General features: G+C 38.6%; 1 protein-coding gene across 2 annotated transcripts in view; it reads right to left on the minus strand.

Annotated features, from left to right (window-relative positions):
• Sgcd (sarcoglycan delta) overlaps window positions 1–21,766 on the minus strand; it is a 938,532-nt gene that overhangs the window by 602,946 nt on the left and 313,820 nt on the right. The window lies entirely within an intron of this gene.

Below are 21,766 nucleotides of genomic sequence, written 5' to 3' on the forward strand. Positions count from 1 at the left end.
CATTAACTTTAGGTTGCCTTTAAAACATCATGGCAGATGAGGGCAGAGAAAGAGAGAGAGAGAGAGAGAGAGAGAGAGAGAGAGAGAGAGATATCATAGAGACACTGAGCTACAATAAAAATTTTTTATAATAAATGTGAAAATGGTCTTATAAACAATTATAGGACTGGAGAATAATACTATTATAATATGAAGTTTTAATGTATGTTTCATGAGTAAAAATGGGAGGAGTTATATGTTAGAAGATTCTTAAAGACTTATCACAGACTGAATGCTTGTGTTCCCCCATTAATACGTCAAAGACCTAACCCCCAGTGTAATTGTATTTGGAGATGGAGCCCCCAGGAAGTAATTGGGCTTAATGAGGGCATGAAGCTGGTGCCCCAATCCCACAGAATGAGTGTTCTTAGAGGAAAATCTGCCAGAGGACTTGCTCACTCTGGCTCTCTCTCCAAGCACTCTCACTCTAGAAGGACATCCCAGGAATCTGTGAGAACTCAGCCATCTGAAAATGAGGAAGAGAGCCTTCCCCAGAAACAACACTTCCAGCCCTAGATTTGGGACATCCATTCCCCAGGAGTGTGAGAAATGTATTTCCATTGATTAGACCACCCAGTGTATGGTCTTTTGCTACTACAGCCTATAGCTGACTACTATAGGTTCACACCAAACAGACCAATTGGTGGTCCTGCACTGGATACCAATGTAAGCAAACCAGATTTAAAGGGCTCTTCTGAGTCTACTGAGGGAGATCTGGATATGGCCTGGGAATGATACAACATGAACAATTTTTCAACATGGAAAAGTGAACATTATAGACAAAGGACACAGATATGTACAAAACAGTACACATAGTATAGTATGCTATTAAATATACCAATATGTGTACATGTATATGCATGTGTACACATATGAAAACTTATGGATCTCTATGTACTATATAGATATGCCAATGTATATATGTACATGGAACCAACTACACCATGATCAAATAGCTGCTCATAGAACAGCTGCTGAAGGATATTAATATTAAAATGAATAATTCCATCTTCGGATCTAACAGTACAAGTATTGGGATGACCATGAGGCATGGCATGGGGAGCCATAACTAAAACATGAACTTCATTGCAAAACCTTTACTATGTACTGTGCAGACAGCCGTAGGCTGGACGGTGCCATGCCTTCCTCCTGAAGGGCTTCTATTCTTCCTTCCTTATCCACTATCCAAATTCTACCTCTTCCTAAAGATTCTGCTCAGAGACTAATTCCTCCAAGAAGCCTTTGTGATTCTCCAGTTTAAGACGAATATCCTCTTCCTCTAAAACTGAAGGGTACTTAGTGTCTCTCTGACTGAACACATGTAAACTCTGAGCCCTCATTTATTTAAATATGCCTTTCTCCCCCTAGATACATTGCAGGGCCCTATAGGGTAGAATCATTTTTAAAACTTCCAGGGTTCTCCGGTGTTTTATAGTTGGAAGACACAGCATAAATGTTTGCTGTTTAACTGACAGATCTGGGATTTGCTTTTCTCTTGGTCCCAAACTGTCGTACAAAACTGTGAGAGTAAAGTTAATATTTACTGAAATGGATACCAATTGTTGATCTCCAAACAGGGTAATGATCCCTTTTTAAAGAGTCTTGGATTTTACCGTTTTTTTTTTTTTTTAATTGGCTCTAAAAAGCACAGGACTGATTTGTTCCTTTGCAATACAAAAGGAGACATCTCCTCCAGTCTGTCCCAGGCAGGCGGAAACACTGAATGAGAACTAGAGGTTTCCACAGTCATGCACCAAGTAACAAGTAAAAAGCTTTCTGCAAGCAGTAAAACAGCTTTCTCTGTTGAGTGAGTATCTTAAAGGCAAGAAACAGCCAGGCTAAAAGTTGTATCTTTGCCCCCACTTTTCCAGTGCTGAGCCAAGAAAATGAGATAGTACAGAGGTGACATGTAGCCAAGCCCCTGAGAAATGAGGCATTTGCTGCTGGGGATGCAAGAGGGTGGGTGACATTTAATTGAGGAATTGCCCAATTTTCCATCTGGCTGAGGGGAAAAAAAATCAAGGTGAAACAGTTGGGCTTCGATGTGTGTGACTGAGCTGGAAGCAGGTGCCATCCAATTTCATTTTCTTAAGGTAATGGATCTTAGCAACAAGATGGCTAGGTTCCACAGTTTGAAGATACAATTGGAAACATGGGAAGCTTCACGTCTTGACGCCTGTTCTTCCAGAAAGACGTTGAGAGTATGTTAACTTTTGACCTACCCTACTGTGCCACAGAAACTAATCACAGTTAAGAATGGGCTGTGGGGTTTTACAGATGTCTGCCAGCTTCCTGGATCTGCCTCTTCTTAGCTGTGTTTTGTTGGGAAAGTATCTCAGCCTCGCTGTTTCTCAGTTTTGTCATCTATGACATGCACACTATAATAATGGTTACCACAAAAAAAAAAACCATGATAGTTGGATAAGGCAAGTAACATTTTTAAGGTATCTGACATGCATTTCTTAAAAATGGAGGTTCTGGGTTTTTTAAATTATTATTATTACAAAGAAACTCTTTCAGTTAGCTATTGATTCCAAATTCTGAGAATACCTAACTTTCAGTTTAGGAGGAAAGGTCCTACCTGGGAAAGTTCTAGAGAAGACCAGAGCACATTGAAATCATTGGAATGGTTGCATCCAAGGTGCCTGGTGATATTCCATTTTAATTTTCTATGTAAGTCAGACTGGTCAGCAATCCTCATTTTGATCAAGCTTTTTGTGCCTTTGTCCTGACACCTATTTGTACCCATCTATTAGCATGCACTCAGCTGCCATTCCCCACACAGCCAAACCCCATCACACCTCAAGGCTGAGTCCGAGGACCCAGTGGCCTCAGTGAGGCTCCACGTCCAAGGTCAGACATGAAGATCCTTTTTGCCATCTTCCTGGAACCTCTTCACTAGGACCTTCCTATCACCTCCCTGTCATGTCCATGTCATTCTATTTTGTATTATGATTATCATCTGTACAAGCAATCTTCTGGCATCTGCATGGGAAAAGAAAGCTTTCTCAAAGGTTTCTTATTTTAAAGAAAGCATGCCCATCTTTAAATGTGTACCTTTCACAACCAGAAAGTGGGAAAATAAACACAGATCTAGAATTTTGTTTTGTCTTTTTTTATACATAATAGACACTCAACATTGGTTTACAAATGGATAACTTCAATCCCGTTGAAAATCAATTCAAGAAATCGATCTATACATTAGGAGGAATATCCTTTTCCCACCCATTATTCTTCACCTTCTCTCTTCTCATATTTCTATCTTTTCCCATAAAAAGCAAATTCTGACTTTGTAAAAAAAAATGTCTGCTTATGTTACCATCCTCCTCATTTATTCATGTCCAGATGAGCAGAGTGCAATAATTTTACCTATAACATGCAAAAGGGACATCAGTGTAACGTAATCAGTTCATACCAGGGCTTCCCTTGCCACTGTTTAAACAAAGTCAGTTCCATTCAGAAGTGATACTGGTCTGGGTCATCTTTTCCAGAGCAGCTTATTTGTGAGTCCAGCGTCAACTTTCTAACTGATTCCGAACATATACAGGGATGGAGGGAATGGCGTGTACCTGGGTACAGATCTGACACTTGTTTCCAAGTCCTAGCCCTGAGCTGATACTTGAAAGGATGGCAGAAAGAAATATTTTCAAACATGATAATTCAAAAGAGAAACAGAGAATACCACAGTTTATGCATCAGAGCAATAGGAGAAAAATCCCAGGGAGCTTACCTTCCATGCACTGAGATTTTAAATCTGATGATGTTTTATTAATGGGCTACTACAAAAATCAAAATGGGCCTCCAGTCAGTGTGTTCCTAAATTAGAGGCTTACACATCACTGGAACAAGCTCCATCAGGATGGCAAGATTCAGTCAAGGATGTTAAAAGCCCTAAATAATTTGATGCAAGACTTAATAGTAGATACTCCACTATAAGAGATTAAAAAATGCCATCTAAATGGAAATGAAGACTGCATCTGCCCGCACTCCTGGGAGAGTCCCAAACAGCTGGACGAAAGATCCTGAACACAACACTACACTGTCCAGGTCTGGGAATTCATTTGCTCCCACAGCAAATGCAGAAGAGTTCACTGCACGGTGGTGGCTGTTCATAGCTGCAGATAATAATTTCACATAGGTCTAAGCTGTTTCTAGTTGGTGTGCAATGGGTTGGTAGCCCAGTCCTCCACCCTGAGGCTTAACAACATGTGTCATCTACCCCATCAGGTCAACACTGGCATTTTTGTTCAAGTTCTTCTACTGGATAATTATAATAAGGACCAGATCTAAATTTTGTGGAGCCTGAAGTTTATGTAGTTTGTGGGAATGCTTTTTAAGAAAGAGCATCCAAAATTATAAACACAAAATGAATTGGACATCCTTCGAAGGGGCTGGCCAGGGGCACTGAGGCTTAAGTTTTATTGGTTTCTCAGTAAATCCTCCCTGATTAGAGCACAGCAGTGCTACATAAAATCTCAACAATCTTCTTCTGGTAAATGGTCTTCTCTGCTCAGTGTTCCCAAAAGGAATAAGCAAGTGGAGAAAGAGATCATGATAATAATGATGATGGCGACACAGTGGTGATGATGGCGATGATGATGATGATGATGAAGATGTCGATGGTGATGATGGTGCTTGTGATAATATATGCAGTACTTACCACCACAGTCCTGCATGCTGTTGCCACTGACCCAGGGAAACCCATCTCAGAATCTAGACAACAGCCCTTTCAGTTCTCTAGAATTTCTATTCTCTGCTACTGAATCCCCATAAAACCCTTGTCTGGAACCTACAGCTTCTTCAACTAACCTGACACTCACTGAAACTTATCTTCACAGTGCACCATTCAGCAGAATTCAAAGGGACTGCACATCAATCTCTTTGATTTCTAGAGAAGTTTAGAGGATTTTTTCCCCTCTTATGCAGAAGTCATGACAGGAGCCAACTGAAGCTTTTCAGCAAATATATCTCCTGAAGATGTTCTTTCTCTTTTTTTTCTCCTAATAGTGAAACAGAAACTGTTTCTATGATAGTAAAAAAAAAAAGCATCAGAGGATACCCTGAAAGGTATGAAGGTTGAAATTAGAAAACATACAATGTTATCAATCCAGTGAAGTATGATTTCCAAATGTTGTTTTTCCTTGACTGCCCAGTTGGTTTCCCATTGTCTAGTTTTCAGTGCATGATTTATATATTAAACTGATAGCTGAAATACCTGTCATGGATTTATAAAGTTAGACCCTAAGAATCTAGCCATGGATATGTCAACAATGTCACATGCCTAAATATTGTCAGGCAAGAAGAACATTCTCTTAAGAAACAAGTACCCACCATGTCTATAGGTATACTGTATCTGCTTTTTGGTTTAGTACACTGAGGGTTTAGGGTTTAAACAGAGATTAAAAATGGAAAATCCTATTTGAGATGTGCTCTTAAATTGGGGACTTAATACTGCCATTTATAATTGCATATATTAACCATGTGTTGTACAAGGAAAAGGTGAGTATGTTAGTCTAAGCATGTTGTATGCTTCAATAGACAAGCTCAGGATACCCCAGGAGCAAAACAGAAAGAGTCTTATCAATTCCTAGAGATAGGTGTTAGGACAGACCATAATAGAAAGCTTCTAAGAGGAAAGTAAGACTTGAAGATGGAACTCGAATGTGTGTGTGTGTGTGTGTGTGTGTGTGTGTAAGACAGGGATTCCATCTTCTAAGAAGATAAAATATTCCTGAGTCAGGAAAGTGCATTCACATAGGGGGAGGGAAGACTAACTGGCTAAACTGGAGAGAGACAGGGAGAGAGAGAGGAAGGGAGAGGGAGAGAGACGACATAGGGAGGGAGGGAGGGAGAGAGAGAGAGAGAGAGAAGAGAAGAGAAGAGAAGAGAAGAGAAGAGAAGAGAAGAGAAGAGAAGAGAAGAGAAGAGAGAGGAAGGAAGGGAGGGAGAGAGAGATGTTGCTGAGGAGATGGNAGAAGAGAAGAGAAGAGAAGAGAAGAGAAGAGAAGAGAAGAGAAGAGAAGAGAAGAGAAGAGAGAGGAAGGAAGGGAGGGAGAGAGAGATGTTGCTGAGGAGATGGTTGAAAGCCCAAGTGTGCAAGGTTTATAGCTCATGCTCAGGGTTTGGCATTTTCCCTGAGAATTAACACTTTGAACATTTGAGAATTAACATTGAACATTTGTGAAAACTCTCAATAAAAAACTAAAGCAGGCTCAATGTGTGGAATGATGGCAAGAGGCTTGGGTGGGATCCTCTGAGCCTTTTGTTGAAACTCAGAGCAAAGATACTCATGTTCAGAGTGTCGGCTCTATTGTCCCCAAACCTAACAAAGTAAGGAACAAAGGCTTCACTGGACATGCTACTTCTGTAAATTTCGGTTTTCTTAGCTATAAAGTGAAAGATTGGGCTATAGATTTTGTGGGTGTTTCCATGTAGCCAATATTTTAAACTTTTTTTTAATTTTAAAATAATTTTAATTTTACAGAAAAGTTGAAAATGTAGCACAGATTTACTATTTACAGCTCACCCTGATAAATTCTCCTAGTGTGGCCATCTTATATAACCTTGATATATTCACACAAAAAATTAAGAAATTAGCCCTGATGTAATACTACTAACCCAATCACAGATTTTGTGTAGATTTCATTGATCTTTCCACAAACATCCTTTCTCTGTTTCAGTCCCCAATTCAGGATGTCCTGGTGTATTTTTAATTGTAATATCACCTCACCTTAGTTTCCTTTAATCTATAACAACTTTCCATTTTCTTTGTCTTTTAAAACCTGACATTCTTTTGGCAAGGGGGGCTGGGGGGGGGGATATTAGCGGGGACTGTGGATTGAACTCAAGGGCCCTTGACCTCTGAGCCACATCCCCAGCCTTATTTTGTATTTTATTTAGAGACAGGGTCTCACTAGGTTGCTTAGGGCCTCATTAAGTTGCTGAGGCTGGCTTTGAACTCATGATCCTGCTGCCTCAGCCTCCGGAACTGCTGGGATTACAGTTGGGCCCCACCACGCTCAGCTAACCTGACACTCTTAAAAAGTACTGGTCAAATGTTTTAAAGATGATTTTCCTATTAAAATTTTTCTAATGTTTTCTTATGTTTAGATTGAAAAAGTGGATTGGGGGGAAACTTCTCATGGGCCGTATGATCACCTGAAATCTCCTCTGTTCTCAACCTCACAAGAAAATCCATTTTCCTCCTTTCTGTCCACCTCTTCATTCTATCTAGCTCCAAATCTGCATATTAAACCTGGAAGAAGCTTAACATATGACAGTTATGGGGAGTCCTGTGACCCATCTAGTTTTCTTTTTAGGAGTCTCATTAACCTTGGACTGTCCCCCAATTTTTTTTGTGCTCTTCATTTTCTACATTATTTTCACTTCTTTCTGCATCCTGAAGTTATGACAGATGCAACATGTCAACATTGACAAGATAAGTGTTACATTTCTTAGAAGAGTTTTCTTTTTAACACGATTATTTTTGGCCTCCAATGCCCCAGGGAACCTCTTTTTTGGTGGCCTCCTCTATGTACCTTGGCAGGGAAAGCAACACGTGCAAGACCCATGCAGGCAAGCTTTCCGCACCTCAGTGTTTGCTCTTTAAAAAGACAATGACTTGCTCATAATTATCTTGTCTCTCGAAGACAAAGCTGTCCTTTTGAATTTAATCTGTATCCATCAACAAGCTACCTAGTCTATGGATGAACTCAGTAAAGATGGAACAAAATAGAAGCAGGTTTCTTTGTGTGTGTGTGTGTGTGCGCGCGCGCGCGCGCGCGTGTGCGTGTGTGTGTGTGTGTGTGTGTGTGTGTTTTCAAGTATAAGTCTCTAAGCAAGTTTGTGCAGGTAACTTTGATTTTAGGTAAATTTCACAGCCAGGATTGTCTTACTGGATTTAGGAACTAGGATCTCAGAACTGCAGATGACTGAAGAGGAATGTAAACTTTTAAGGAAATGTTGGGGTTTAGGGAAAATAATGAAGATAAAATGATGGCAGCTGCCTGTTTTACAAGCTCCATCACACTGGCTTTAACTCCCTTGAGCACAATGCTCCCTCATGTCTCAGAGCCTTTGCATATGCTACCCCCATGCCTAGATGGCTCTTCTCTCCATCGGCCTTTTCTTTCCCTAAGGAAACTCCCAACCCATCTCCCAGATTAGGTTGGGTCCTCCTTCCTAAATTTTCACAATTCCATGTGCTTTTCTTTCATAGTACATCACACAATTTATAACCATATATCTGTGCTGTGATTTAATAATAACAAAATCCACTAGCAATGCCAAGTGCCGCACCTCTCATTCCATCTTCAACACAAAACTCTAGGACCTTGAGGCACAATTTGATTGACAGCTGGCACTCTAACAAACTGTAAACTATAGAAAGACAAACTCTAGGTCTGTTTTGCTGTATCCTGAAACACTAGCATCTGGCAAAGAGTTTGGCAGGCAAAAGGTGCTTGGTGCATAATTTATTAAACAAATAACTGCAGCGTGATGTAGCAGAAAAAGTATTTGCTCCAGAATCAAGCCCATCTGGTGTTCAATCTCAACTCTGTGACTGGCCAGCCCCATAAACCTGGACAACTTATATGATTTTCCTATCTCTTAGGGTATTCCTCCATCTAAGATCATGAAACCTCAATACAAAATCAGTAAATAAATCTTTAAGGATTTTTAATGAGATAATATGAGTGAAAGCATATAATCATGCCCATATGTATTATATACTGTATAAATAACAGCTTCCCTATTTTTCAAAGAATATTTCTAAAGGTTGTCCCAACAATAGTGTTGGTATTTCTAGACAGTTTTGACAATTTATTCACCAAAATGCTATGCTTCAGAATAATCACTTCGATTTCTCCTATGTCATTCTTCCAAGAATGAATATGGGTTTATGACTATTCACAGGAACACAGGACCAATGGAATCAACCAATAGTAGAGTCACATTACCGTCCATTCCACTGGACTTCTGGAGAGGCAAATGACACTTCTCTTCTGTATAATACAGAACTGCCCAAATAGCCACCCCATTCCACTTCTACAAACTCTCCTGCTTCATCCACCCAGAGAATGTGTTGGCAGCAGGTTGAAGTTATACCCATGGTGGATTTCAATCCCAAATTAAAAGATGCACAAGACAAAAGGGAAGGATGATATTAGCATTTCAAAGCTTGGAAGCAAACAGAGACTCACAAAGGAAAACTTGAAGAAATGCCTTAGGATAGAATTCCTTTGAAGTCTCTCAATTCCCTAAGCAACAGCCTGATTATCTAATGGTATCCATTATGTCTTACTAATTACCTCATGAAACTTACATTGGACACACGTGGAAGACGGTCCTGTAATAGAAAAATTATCAAGAAAGTCTAGAAGATTAGAAGGTGCTCACAGAAAGCACAAAACAAGCACATAACATTAAACATTTAAAATATTCTATGCTCTGAACTAAAGCATTTTAATTAATTTGCATTTGGAACCAAGACGCCTTCATCATTCGTTCAACAAATGTTTACCAGTTTACTATGCATCAGCCCTGTGTATAGAGAAAGACATACGTAGTCCCTACCTGCAGGAAGCATGCAGTCTAGCAGGGATACCCATATTACATAATTTCTTCATGCAGACTTCATAACTTAGTGTGAACAACTCATCCTTGTTTGCCGAGGACTTTCCTGGTGTTAGTTAGCACTGAAAGGTTCTCATTCTGGAAATGCCCCCTGCAGTCCAGGACAAAGTCAAATGAGGATAGGTGGTCACTGGTAAAAGTATCCAAGGGATAATCAATGATAGTAAGTGTTATTACACAGAAACACAGAGATACTTGAACCATGCAGGACTATCCCTCTTTTACAGAGGAAGAATCTGAAATTTAGAAAACTTAAGTAGCACGTCCTAGTCCAGATGTGTGGTAGAGCCATGTCCTGAAGGCAGCTTGTTCTGACTCCCAATGACACAGCCTGAGTCCCTGTGAGTGAGTCAATGAATCACCTTCAGATACTTTATGCTTCAGAGTCCAAATCTGGATTTGCACTAATTGATGAAATCCCTCCAAAAGTTTGGATGGGGGGATATTCAACAGAACAAGGAAAGAGTTCGGAGCAAATCCCTGGGGTCTAGATCTATCCAGGGCAGCTCTTTTCCTACCAGCAAACACCTGCTGTCCTCAACCTCTCCCACCTGTCAGGAGTGGGTAGTTTAAGAACAAAGAATAGCCAGCATTTTTCATAATGACTGGAGTCTTTTGTGGTTGACAAACAGTGCTTCTTCAGGTGTAAGGAGTGGGACAGGAGAAAGGAATTGCTGATATCTAAATACCCCTGGAATGCTAATGAAAAATGTCCCCCAAGGGTATTCAGAAGAGGTTTTGGTGAACAAGATGCAGTTTGTACCTGGAAGATACGCAGTGAGGAAAGACTGTGTCTTGGATTGAGCAGTTTGATTTGACTGGCATCTTTGTTACCAGAAACCAAGGAGCCTTCAAAGCAAACACTGAGACAATGGAAAGAAGTTAGGCAGCCCTCAATCATACAGTAGCTCCAATGGTGGCAGGGCCCTTGGTCTGTTGTGGTCATTGCCAGAGGCTTCGTACACAGAATAATACCTTGGTGCATGGTAGGTTCTCAGTAATATTTACTGAAGGGATGGATGAGCAGACAAACAACAGTCTTTGTTTCTAGTCTGAATGTGGAAAGTTACTACACCTCCCTGAGCATTGGCTTTTTTTTTTTCTCTCTCACTAGGATGATTTTTATTCCTTTCAACTATGTTAAAAATTCTAATCACCACTTTAGGTTAAGTATCCATCCATAGGCAAGATATCAATCCATATTTCCTGATGCTCAGATGAGGATTGATTCAATAAATGATAGCCTAGAAATACCGATGAAAAACCCTACCACCAAGAGTGAGGTGGCAAAAGTGCATTTGTTGACAAGAAAATTGTTCAAGATATTGTTAAATTTTGAAAAGTTATTGAATAACATAAGCACAATAATATGATCCATGTCAGTATACATGTGCAGGTTTATGGAGAAACCATAACAGATATGCACTAACATGTTAACAGCAGCTACCATCAGATAATGTATTCATGGATGTGTTTTTTTTTATAATGATCCATCTGTATCATCTAATTTTCCTTTATGATTATGTTCTGTCATGTAATATAAATTGATATGATGTCCTAGTACCTACTGGGCACCTAGCTCTTTATGAGTGAGGTGTTCCAACATAGGGATTAGGACCTGGCCTCCAGAATCAGAATCACAGGTTCAAATCCCGGCTAAGCTCCTTGGTTACTGTATGGCCTCAGGTAAATTTTTCAACTTTTCTTAGTTTCATTTCCCTTCTGTTTAAAATGATCAGTAACACTCACCTCACATGTTGGTGTTGAAGTTTAAACTAGGTAATTTATGCAAAGTGCCTGGCATACATTATACATTTGATAAATGTTAGCTATTATTATACCAAATACAAAGAGAGATTTTTTTTATATGTAAACCTGCCAAAGGATGTATTCACTGTTCTTAGGGAATTTGTAATTTGGTGACAATAATGAGACTAACACAAGAGAAACAAAAGGGATGCATTACAATAGCTTCCCTGAGTCAAGAATATGGAATAATTTTTGTCTTCTCTCTCCCTGAGCCTTTCCATTGGACGAGATGCCAAACCCCAGCTGGTAGAAATGTCTTGTCCCGTCTCCATTGCTCACTGCCATTCTTCCTCTGGCTCCTGTTTATCTTTTGCTGGCTTCTTGCATGAAGGTCCAGAGCCTGTCCTAGCCCCATGCCACTTTACCTTCCCATCTTTTTATACCTACGTTTCTTAGAGCCTGGTTGCCAGACTTAGCAGCATCGGTATCACTTGAGGACTGGTTAAAAATTTAAATCCTTGGATTCTACCCAAGAGTGACTCAGTCAGAATATCAAAGGAAACATCTTAGTTATCTGTTTTAAAAAGGCCTCCAGGGGACAGTGGTGTCCACTCAAACTTGGGGATCTCTGCTCTCTATAACACTGACAGGTCTCTCTTCCCTCAGCACACGGACCTCTGCCATCTCCTACCCGTCACTTCCCTCTGGCTACTGAACAAGTGAGACAGGTCTTCTGATGCTGCTATTGGTTTAGCCCCAATCTACTTCTCCGTCCATTGGCCACTACTTTTCTTTATTCCAGAAATACGCTAATAAATTAGTCCCTAAATCTCCCTGGATGCATGTTATGATTCTGCACATTTATGTGCTTTTACTTATACTGATTTCTAAAACAGTAGCATGATTTCTTCCTCCTCCATATTTTGCAGGTTGAAACTGCTCATCTTCAAGAAATGGAGCCCATCCAGGAAATTTCTCTCAATATTGCTCCTCAACCCCTTAAAAAGAAGACTGTTTTCTCAGAATATCCAAAACATTAAACTTTCCTCATTTCCTCCCTTGGTATCATCTCTCTGATGTATTAAATTTTCTAGAGCTTCCATTAGAAAAAAATTACCACAAGCTAGAGGATTAAAAGACAACAGAAATTTATTTTCTCAGTTTGGAGGCTGGAAGTGCAAGACCAAGGTGTTGCAGGGCTATGGCTTTCTCTTAGTGTCTGGTGTTGGCAGCAACCCTTGGCTTATGGACACATCATTCTCATTTATGCCTCCAACATTACATGGCATTTTCCCTCTGTGACTCGTGTGATGTGGCCCATTTAGAGATGGGAAATTGGAAGGCTGGAATGTTGGTTCTTTGAGGGCTAACAGAAGTCTTCATGGAAGGAGGAGGAATTCTCAATGAATGAATAGGAGGTAGGACAGAGAGAAAAGATGGCATAGCTTTCCAACTAGGAAAACATACTGAAAAAAAGATTGGGGGAAATGATATTATTTAAAAATAAAAATCTGTGTTAGTAGAACCAGAGCCCTGGAGAATGAATCTGGGGTGTAAATTGGATATTGGGCAGGAATGGGAAATGATCTATCGCTTGTTCTTCTTGTTAGTTCAATGATCATTGTTTGGTCTCTTCTCTATTTTTCCTGCTAGTTTATTACTCCCTGGATGGTTTCTAAATTCTGTTTTCTGAGAGAAGATAATTGAGTTGGCAACCAAGTGTGCCTGTAGAAACCTGGACTTCATTCTGCAGACACTAATCATCTTCCTGTGCTAGAGGGCAGGCTACAAAGTGAGGAGAAAGACCACGTCTGTCCCGGTTACTGTGTGTGGTATCGCCAGTGCTTGCTGCATACAACAGGCTCAACAGATAAATCTTGACTGGATACAAAGAAAAAACAGGTAACTGTATACACACATGTTCATGTGTATTTATCAGTGGTCTTTCCTTCCCAATGAATACAGGTTCTTGATCACTGAAAAATAGCAATTCAACTATATTATTACAGTTTCCAAAACAGTGGTAAATGCTTATAGGATTCCATTTCTTGTTGCTTAGACCCCAATCTTACTTTATTATTAGTTCATTAGACAGGACTTGTGCATTTCTGTTTTACATTCAGTTGAACACAGTACATTCTTGATCCACATTAAATACATTAGGCACTCCTAAAGAAGAACCTACTCATATTCAAATTCAAAGCAGATGATGAGGTTCAGAATGCTCCCCTTAATAAATTAATTCGTAAATTATGGTTGAAAGAAGATCAGAAAAGCCTAAAGCAAAATAGGAAATATGTGATGTTTTCGCAGTTTTTCTCAAATTTCCTCTAGCATGCACAATCTAAAAGTATGTTAAACAAGCAGTATATGCAGTTTGTGATTTCGTGCTAAAAGGTATGCCCTTCTAATTGGTAGCATTAATAGTGACAGTCTTTCTTAGACAAGCTCAGGAGGTTTGGGACAGCATCATGCTTTTTTCTCCTCCTGTGAAACAAGATTATTAAATTTTTATCTTATGTATCAGATGAAATATTAAATCTCCTTCAAAGAAAAAATATCTCCATAACATTTTCGGATCTCATAATGTGTAGCACATATATGTTAATGGCTAGTATCATTGCCTTCATTATATACAGAAGCTTGGGGAAAGCAAAAAATCATATTCTGATTAATAGGACTCACTATCATTAGCACTATAGCAAATATTTATTGAGCAATTCCTACATATGGGGTAGAGTTTCCCGTACTCATTAAGGCAAAGCATTAAATTCCCTAATTTAATCATCATAATAACACTGGGATACAAATTGCAATCACTATCATTTTACTTAGGGAAAATATTTGGTATTGGAGAACAAGTACCTAGCCTAACATCAGACAGCTAGTAAATGGAGGAGTCAGTTTTAACCCAGTTCTGTTTCCTTGCCATGAGCCAAGTAGCTTTCCTACATTACTCCCTGCCGCCATGATGTTTCTGCCTCACCACCAGCCTAAAGCAGGAGGGCCAGCTGCCCACAGACTGAAACCTCTGAAACATCAGCTAAAATAAACATTTCCTCCTTTAAGTTGTTTTATGTCAAATATTGTGTCACAGAGATGGAAAGCTGACTTTCCAAAGAGAAATATAAGCCATTTGCTCAATCTTTCTGCACTCATTTTTGAACTGAAAAGAAAATAAGGTAAACCATAAAAAAAAAAATCAGGTGATTTCACAAACACATCATAGAGCAATGTTTAAGGGCTATTTCTGGGCTAAGTGTCCATTCCACCTGACTTTAGTCTTCGTGGCTCTCTATAGTCACTGAACTCAAAAATCACATAAGTTTCACTTAATATTGAAGTAAAAATGCAATGCATGGCCTTTAGAGACAAAATTATTAGTGTGAACATGTTCCCCCAAATTCATACGTTGAGACTTAATTACTAGTGGAATCATATGAAGAGGTGGGACATTCAGGAGGTGATTAATGTATGCAATCTCCACCCCGCCCAAACAAAATGAATGCTTTCTAAAAGCATTTTCACATAGAATTTGCTCTTTTTTTTTTTCCTTCTGCCATGTGAAGACAGAGTGGTTCAAGGTACAATTTTGGAAACTGGACCAGGCCCTCACCAGAAACCAAACCTGCTGACACCTTGGTCTTAGATTCCCTGGCTTCCACAAGTATGAGGAAAAAATCTATATCATTTATAAGTTATCCATTTTGTCATCCTTTGTTACAGTGGCAAGAAGGGACTAAGACAGATAGCCAAATTTATTTATCATTAAATATTTTGATATTAGTTGGTGGTACAACTATTTCTGTTTACATGGATTTTGAATATTGACTGATGTAGTATACAAAAATGTAATATGAATCTCATCCATTATTTGTTCATTCATTCACTTTGTAAATATGTGTTCAGCATACTGAGTGCCTGCCACATGTGAGGTTTTACAGAGAATACAGAGCATTTTTAAAAATGGTGTACCATAGTTTAGCTATTGTGAATTGAGCTGCTATAAATATTCATGTAGCTGCAACACTGTAGTATGCTGATTTTAAGTCCTTTGGATATAAACCAAGGAGTAGAAATAGCTGGGTCAGATGGTTGCATTCCAAGTTTTCTGAGGAATCTCCATACTGCTTTCCAGAGTGGTTCACCAATTTGCAGTTCCACCAGCAATGTATGAGTGTACCTTTTTCCCCACATCCTTGCCAACATTTATTGTTGCCTGTACTCTTGATGATTGCCATTCTGATTGGAGTAAGATGAAATCTTAGTATAGTTTTGATTTGCATTTCTCTAATTGATAGAGATGTTGAACACTTTTTCATATATTTGTTGATCAATTACATCTCTTCTGTGAAGTATCTGTTCATTTCCTTAGCTCATTTATTAATTGGGTTATTTGTTTGTTTGTTTGGTGTTAAGTTTTTTGAGTTCTTTATATATCCTAGAGGTACAAAAGATGAATGGATAAAGATAATGTGATATATATATATATATATATATATATATATATATATATATATATATCCCTCTAATGGAATATTATCAGCTTTAAAGAAGAATGAAGTTATGACATTTGCCAGTAAATGGATGGAGTTGAAGAATATCAAGCTAAGTGAAATAAGCCAATCCCAAAATACCAAAGGCCAAATATTTTCTCCAATATGCGGATGCTAATTCATAATAAGAGGGGGACACTAAAGAAGAATAGAGTTACCTTAGATTAGGTAGAGGGAAGTAAAGGGAAGGAAGGGGAGGGGGTGTGGGGATAGGAAAGATAGTGGAATGAAACAGACATTATTATATATATGATTGCATGACCAGTGTGATTCTACAACATGTACGCTCAAGAAAAGAGAAACTATATCCCATCTATGTATGATATATCCAAGTGCATAAATGCATTCTACTGTCATGTATAACTAATTAAATAAGAAATATAAAAAGTTTTTAAAATGATGCTCTGCCAGAGGAAGAGAAACTGGAATGCCCATCCCATGATATTTGTTATTTAATTATCATCATGTTCTAATAAAACTGGAATCCGTGTTAGACTTGAGAGTTGTGGAGTAGGAGACATTCTCCTGTTGTCACCATTCCATCCCCACCTCCCCAAGGCGGTAGGTCCTCAGAGACCCTCTCTGTTCACTTGACACTCATTCCCAAAGCCTCTTCTTCATAATAAGGTAAAGTGGCAAAGCTGAAATATCTTAATAGTCCCTTGCTCCTGAGAAGTTTTATGTCCAACTTACATTTAAATACTTCAACTAGATAATGCACCAGGTAATTAAAATGGGAACACAAAATGATTGCTTTCAATGGAAAGGTCAAAAAAGCATTTATGATTCTTCTCAAATTGCATTGCCTTTGATGAGTACTTTAAAATACCAAAGTTGTATAACCAAAATGCCTGTCTTTATTTTCAAAAAGATAAAGAATTATATACCACTGGCTGTCAGAAGGTAAAATCAGTTATTCAGTGATAGTGGATTAAACCCAATGGTCAGCAGACTATGTCCCAGGAACTTAGTCTTGTTTGTCACTTGATTTTGTGAATAAATTTCTATTAAAACCACATCATATACCTTCTACAGAGGCTAGCAATGGGCCATGCATTTATCAGAAATACAGTGACTATTTTTGATAAGTTTAATGTCCAACTAAGTTTGAGCTAACAACAGCTGACTGTTGGTACAAGAGTCTGGTACTCACTTTAGATGAAGATGTCACCTACCAGCTTAGAAACTTGGTGATAGCTATTCTTTCACATGAGTGATAACATATTCATCTCCTGTCCTTCTAAAATGAAGGGTCAGTGGACTGTTAAAACAGCATGAACCAAACCACCACCTGATGGCAATTCTTACCTTGTCACCCAGTCATCACTTCAGCTATATTCCAACAGTTCATTTGCTTTGTTTTTCTGAATGTGCTCTCTGCAGACCCTGGGATTAGCCTAGGAAGTGTAGTGGCAAACAGCACACTTAGAGCAATTTCCATAATAAAGGTTTATAAAATAAGACCACCACAAGAGAGATGAGGAGAATTGGGGTTTATGGTAATAGTGAGAAAAGGCATGTAGAATTATCTATCTCATGTTTATCAAAATATGTACCATGGAACAGTAGTGCTGTAAGTCTCTCCATGAAGGAAGAAATCTATGAGAAAATAAATTTGTAGAAAACTGCAAAAAATGGGCTCATCATGAAAACAAAGTATGATACCATGTCCAAAACTTCGAAAAGTCTGATAGTTATGAAATATATCATAAAATGTCACTCAGAGTACTGATAAAGCTCATTGATGTCTGGGCATCCTACCTTTCCTGGGAATAATGAAATGTTTGGACATTTTCTTGGAGGGTGGGGGAAACCAGGGATTGAATTCAGGGGCATTTGACCACTGAGCCATATGCCCAGCCCTATTTTGTATTTTATTTAGAAAGAGGGTCTCACTGAGTTGATTAGCACTTCACTTTTGCTGAGGCTGGCTTTGAACTCACGATCCCCCTGTCTTAGTCTCCTGAGCTGCTGGGATTACAGGCATGCACCACCACACCTGGCTATTCTGACATTTTTGTCATAAGACAGGGGCCTCCAATAATGGAATTTATGAGTGGATAAGTCATATGTCCCTTCCACCTATAAGGCGGGGGAAGTTCCTGTGTGAGCATTGGTTTCCTGTGAGGCAACCAGAAATACCCTGCTGGGCCCAGAGCCATGGGATGGCAGTGGTATGCAAGACTAAGCCACCATGTGGAAGCCAGCTGCCCTGGGCAGTCCTCACACTGCCAAAGGACTCTACATAAACAAGGAATAAACCTTTCCCAAGGTAAGCCACTGAGATTGGGGAAATAAATAGCATGCAATCTGCTCCAGTTCACCAAGTGTCTCCTAAAATTCATTTGACCACAACAATCTTTGTTTTATTTCCTCCTTCATGGTGCCAGGACTTAAACCCAGGACCTCACACATAGCAGACAAGCATTCTACCACTGAGTCACATCCCAGCCCTAGAACTCTTTATTTCCATAAAAACAATTAACATCACATAGAAAAATTATAGGGAAACACTTAGGGAATCACTATGTCATCAAAAATAACTTCTCCAGGAACCATGGTGGTAACAATCTGAATTCTAAACCACATTCCTCCAATTAGCCAATATAGTCCAACCTGCAAGAAAGAGAGAAAATCCAGAGAACCAATTCAAAAGTGGAAGAGAGGTACTAGAAACCAGACAACTAGCTTGGAAATCCAAAAAAACGAGTTTTCCTCCTTCTGCATCCCTCAACTAATGTTCTCAATCTTGTGGATAAAATGTGGTCCCATCCTTCCATAATTCATGTAGCAAGCAGTTACTGAGGCATCTGGTGGGTGTCACATGACATAAGACATGGTCTGTGATTCACACTCTACCTGTTTCCTCCATGATTGCCCCTCTTGTGGGTTATTTTCTCCACTAGCCCGTGTGTTGCCTATCTTAATCTCTTGGCATTTTTCTCAAACTTCTCTGTTTTGATAAATATTCCACTCACTTCTACAACAGAAAGACTTGAGATGACATAGTTTCCTATATCACCGAACACTTCAGGCACCAGGCTTAGAATTGCACAGTCCTCCACTTTGTCCATAACTGATTGGATCATAATTAATGTAGGAGCTCAAAGACAGCAGCTTCCAAGCACAAGGAAATGGGAGCCATGTGGTGACCTGTCCCTTCCAAGAGGGACACTCCACAGGGGTTCCAACAAGAAGCCCAACTAGACCTTCTCCCTTAAGAGATGAACAGTTGAAAAACCATAAAATAAAAAATAATAATAAAAGCTGAGAAAGTAATAACAAGAAAAGAAGCAATTATAACACAATGAGAGTGACACAGGCATGACAAAGTCTTTCGAAAAGTTTAGCTTGCTAGACTGTTGAAAATTTATGAAGCCAATAATGCCACTGTGCAACTTGAATGATGATTCAGGTCTCTATGGCTCCCTGCTGTATTTTGCATTCCCCTATAGTGCTAACCATAGAGTCACATACATCGTAGATCCACAATTAATTAACTTCACAACATGTTTTGAGATAGCTACTCAATTCCAGCTATAGACAGCCTCTAATAAGGCTGAAAAGCTCCTGAACTTTGGAGCTCATTCTAATTCTAATTAAAAACAGCAATTTATGATTGGGTGAGGAGAAAATTAACCAAAGTTCTTGGCAAGATGGGGATACCATTTAAAAGTGGAAGACAAGACACACAGTTCCTAAAGGACATTTATATTACCTGGAGTCAAAGTCTTCCTACTTTATAATAGTCATTTACTGAGTTCCTACTACATGCTAAGCACAATACTGGGTGCTCACACATGCTCACTAATTCAATCCCCCAAGACTTCCAAGATAGGGACATCATCATTTCTGTTCTATAGGTGAAGAAATGGAAATTGAAAGAGTTTAAATAATTGCATAAAGACTCCCCATATATGGGTTCTGGAGTCATAATTCAAATTCTGTTTTTTCTGGCTCTTTGTAATTCTACGTTTGTGCTCTTCCTACTGTGATACACTTAGGGGGAAAAAAGATGAGCTTTTTAGCCAGGGAACAAAGAAGTGACAGCTGGAGTGGAAAAGCACACTGTTGTACCATATTTTCACTCTGCAACTCATAGTAATCTGACAGCAGAAGATTATTTTCCAGAGTGAGTTTCTCATTGAGCAAGGAAAGAAAAATAATTACTATCAGATTCTACTCCTATCTTATTTTGACAATAGGAAAAAAGAAATAAAGAAAAGGCAGGATTACACTGAGCATTGTTTTATGAAACAATTAAAATATTTAATGAAAGATAACTTTTTCATATATATTCCTTTCCATAGAAATAGGATCAAGTGTCAACAAAAATATCCCTACATTCTATCACTAATATTAATTTCTATTATAATTGGGAACATATAAAAAATCTGTCAAATAATTTATTATATAATAACATATTATAAAACTTGTCGCATTTACATCCTCTGGTAATGCTCCCCAAAATTAAGTAATATAGATGCTTGAGTTGTTATTTCTTCAAGGGAAAAAATGTGTATCTTTCTATTTTACTGGTCACAGTTGGACATTTACCATAATAATATGGCATGATATTTAAATCATTTAAGAATAACATTACAACCTTGTTTAATTGTTATTCTTTTTGCAATTTAAATTCTTTATATATCAAATTACATTTTTATGTATATATGAATATGCCACAGTGAAACCTACCATTCTATGTAAATAATATACACTGATAAAAAATTCCTATATTTTATATAAATTTAAAATTTATTTTAAATTTTAAAATTTATATATTATTAATATAAATTTATATATTTTTTTATATTTTTTTGGAAAAGATTAACAATACAGTTTGTCATTTCATGTTTCTACTTTCTTCTTAAGTGTGAGCTTATTTTTGGTCTTAAAATCTATGAAGTATTTTTAGAAGCTGCTAAAATCATTTCAAAACAACAAACATACAAGAGTACCTACATTTGTTCAGTGATGAAATTTAGCAATTGTGTAGCAATAAAAAACAATTCAGTCCTGACACATGCTATAACATGGATAAACCCTGAAGACAGTATGCTAAGAGAAGAAGCTAGGCACAAAGATCACACATGATATGATCCCTTAATAGGAAATACTCAAGATAGGAAAGCCCATAGATAGGAAGAGATTTCTGGTATCATGGGGATAGTGGGAGTAAATGGGGAGAACGGCGAGTAGCAGGGAATGAGCACTGGATTTCTTTGGGAAGTAATGAAAATATTTTTCAAATGACTGAGACCATGCTTGCACGACTCTGAATGGAATGCAAACCCATGAATTTTCTACCCCCAGTGAGTGAATTTTATGATAGGTTAATGACTATCAAGGCATTATATTAAAATTCACTACCAACAGTGCACAATGGCAGCCTCTCCTTAAACCAACATTCTTCTTCTCCTTTTTTGCTAAGATCAGCTTCCTTCTTCTGGTTTCTGAGATGTGCCAGAATCTTACCTACACCAAGTCTTTGCACCTCTTGTGCCTGCCTGATGTTTTGCTCCAACCTTCCTCCTTCTGCTGCACCTCTGACTGAGCATGCGCTACAGAGGCAGCTTAACTCTTGTCCCTGAATATCACTGCACTCTCATGTGACCAGAGGAAGCTGTCCCTGGTTCTCCAAAAGAGTCCCTCCAGAGCACTCAGGGTTGACTTGTATACATAGACATTGATTTAATCTTTCATTTTTTGAAGGTGTTTCTCCTCTTGCTTACCTTGTTCCTCTAGTTGGTAACATACCACCTAGTATATAATACATGCTCAGT

The sequence above is a fragment of the Marmota marmota genome, unplaced genomic scaffold, assembly GCF_001458135.2.
Source record: "Marmota marmota marmota unplaced genomic scaffold, marMar, whole genome shotgun sequence".
NCBI classification, from domain to species: domain Eukaryota; kingdom Metazoa; phylum Chordata; class Mammalia; order Rodentia; family Sciuridae; genus Marmota; species Marmota marmota.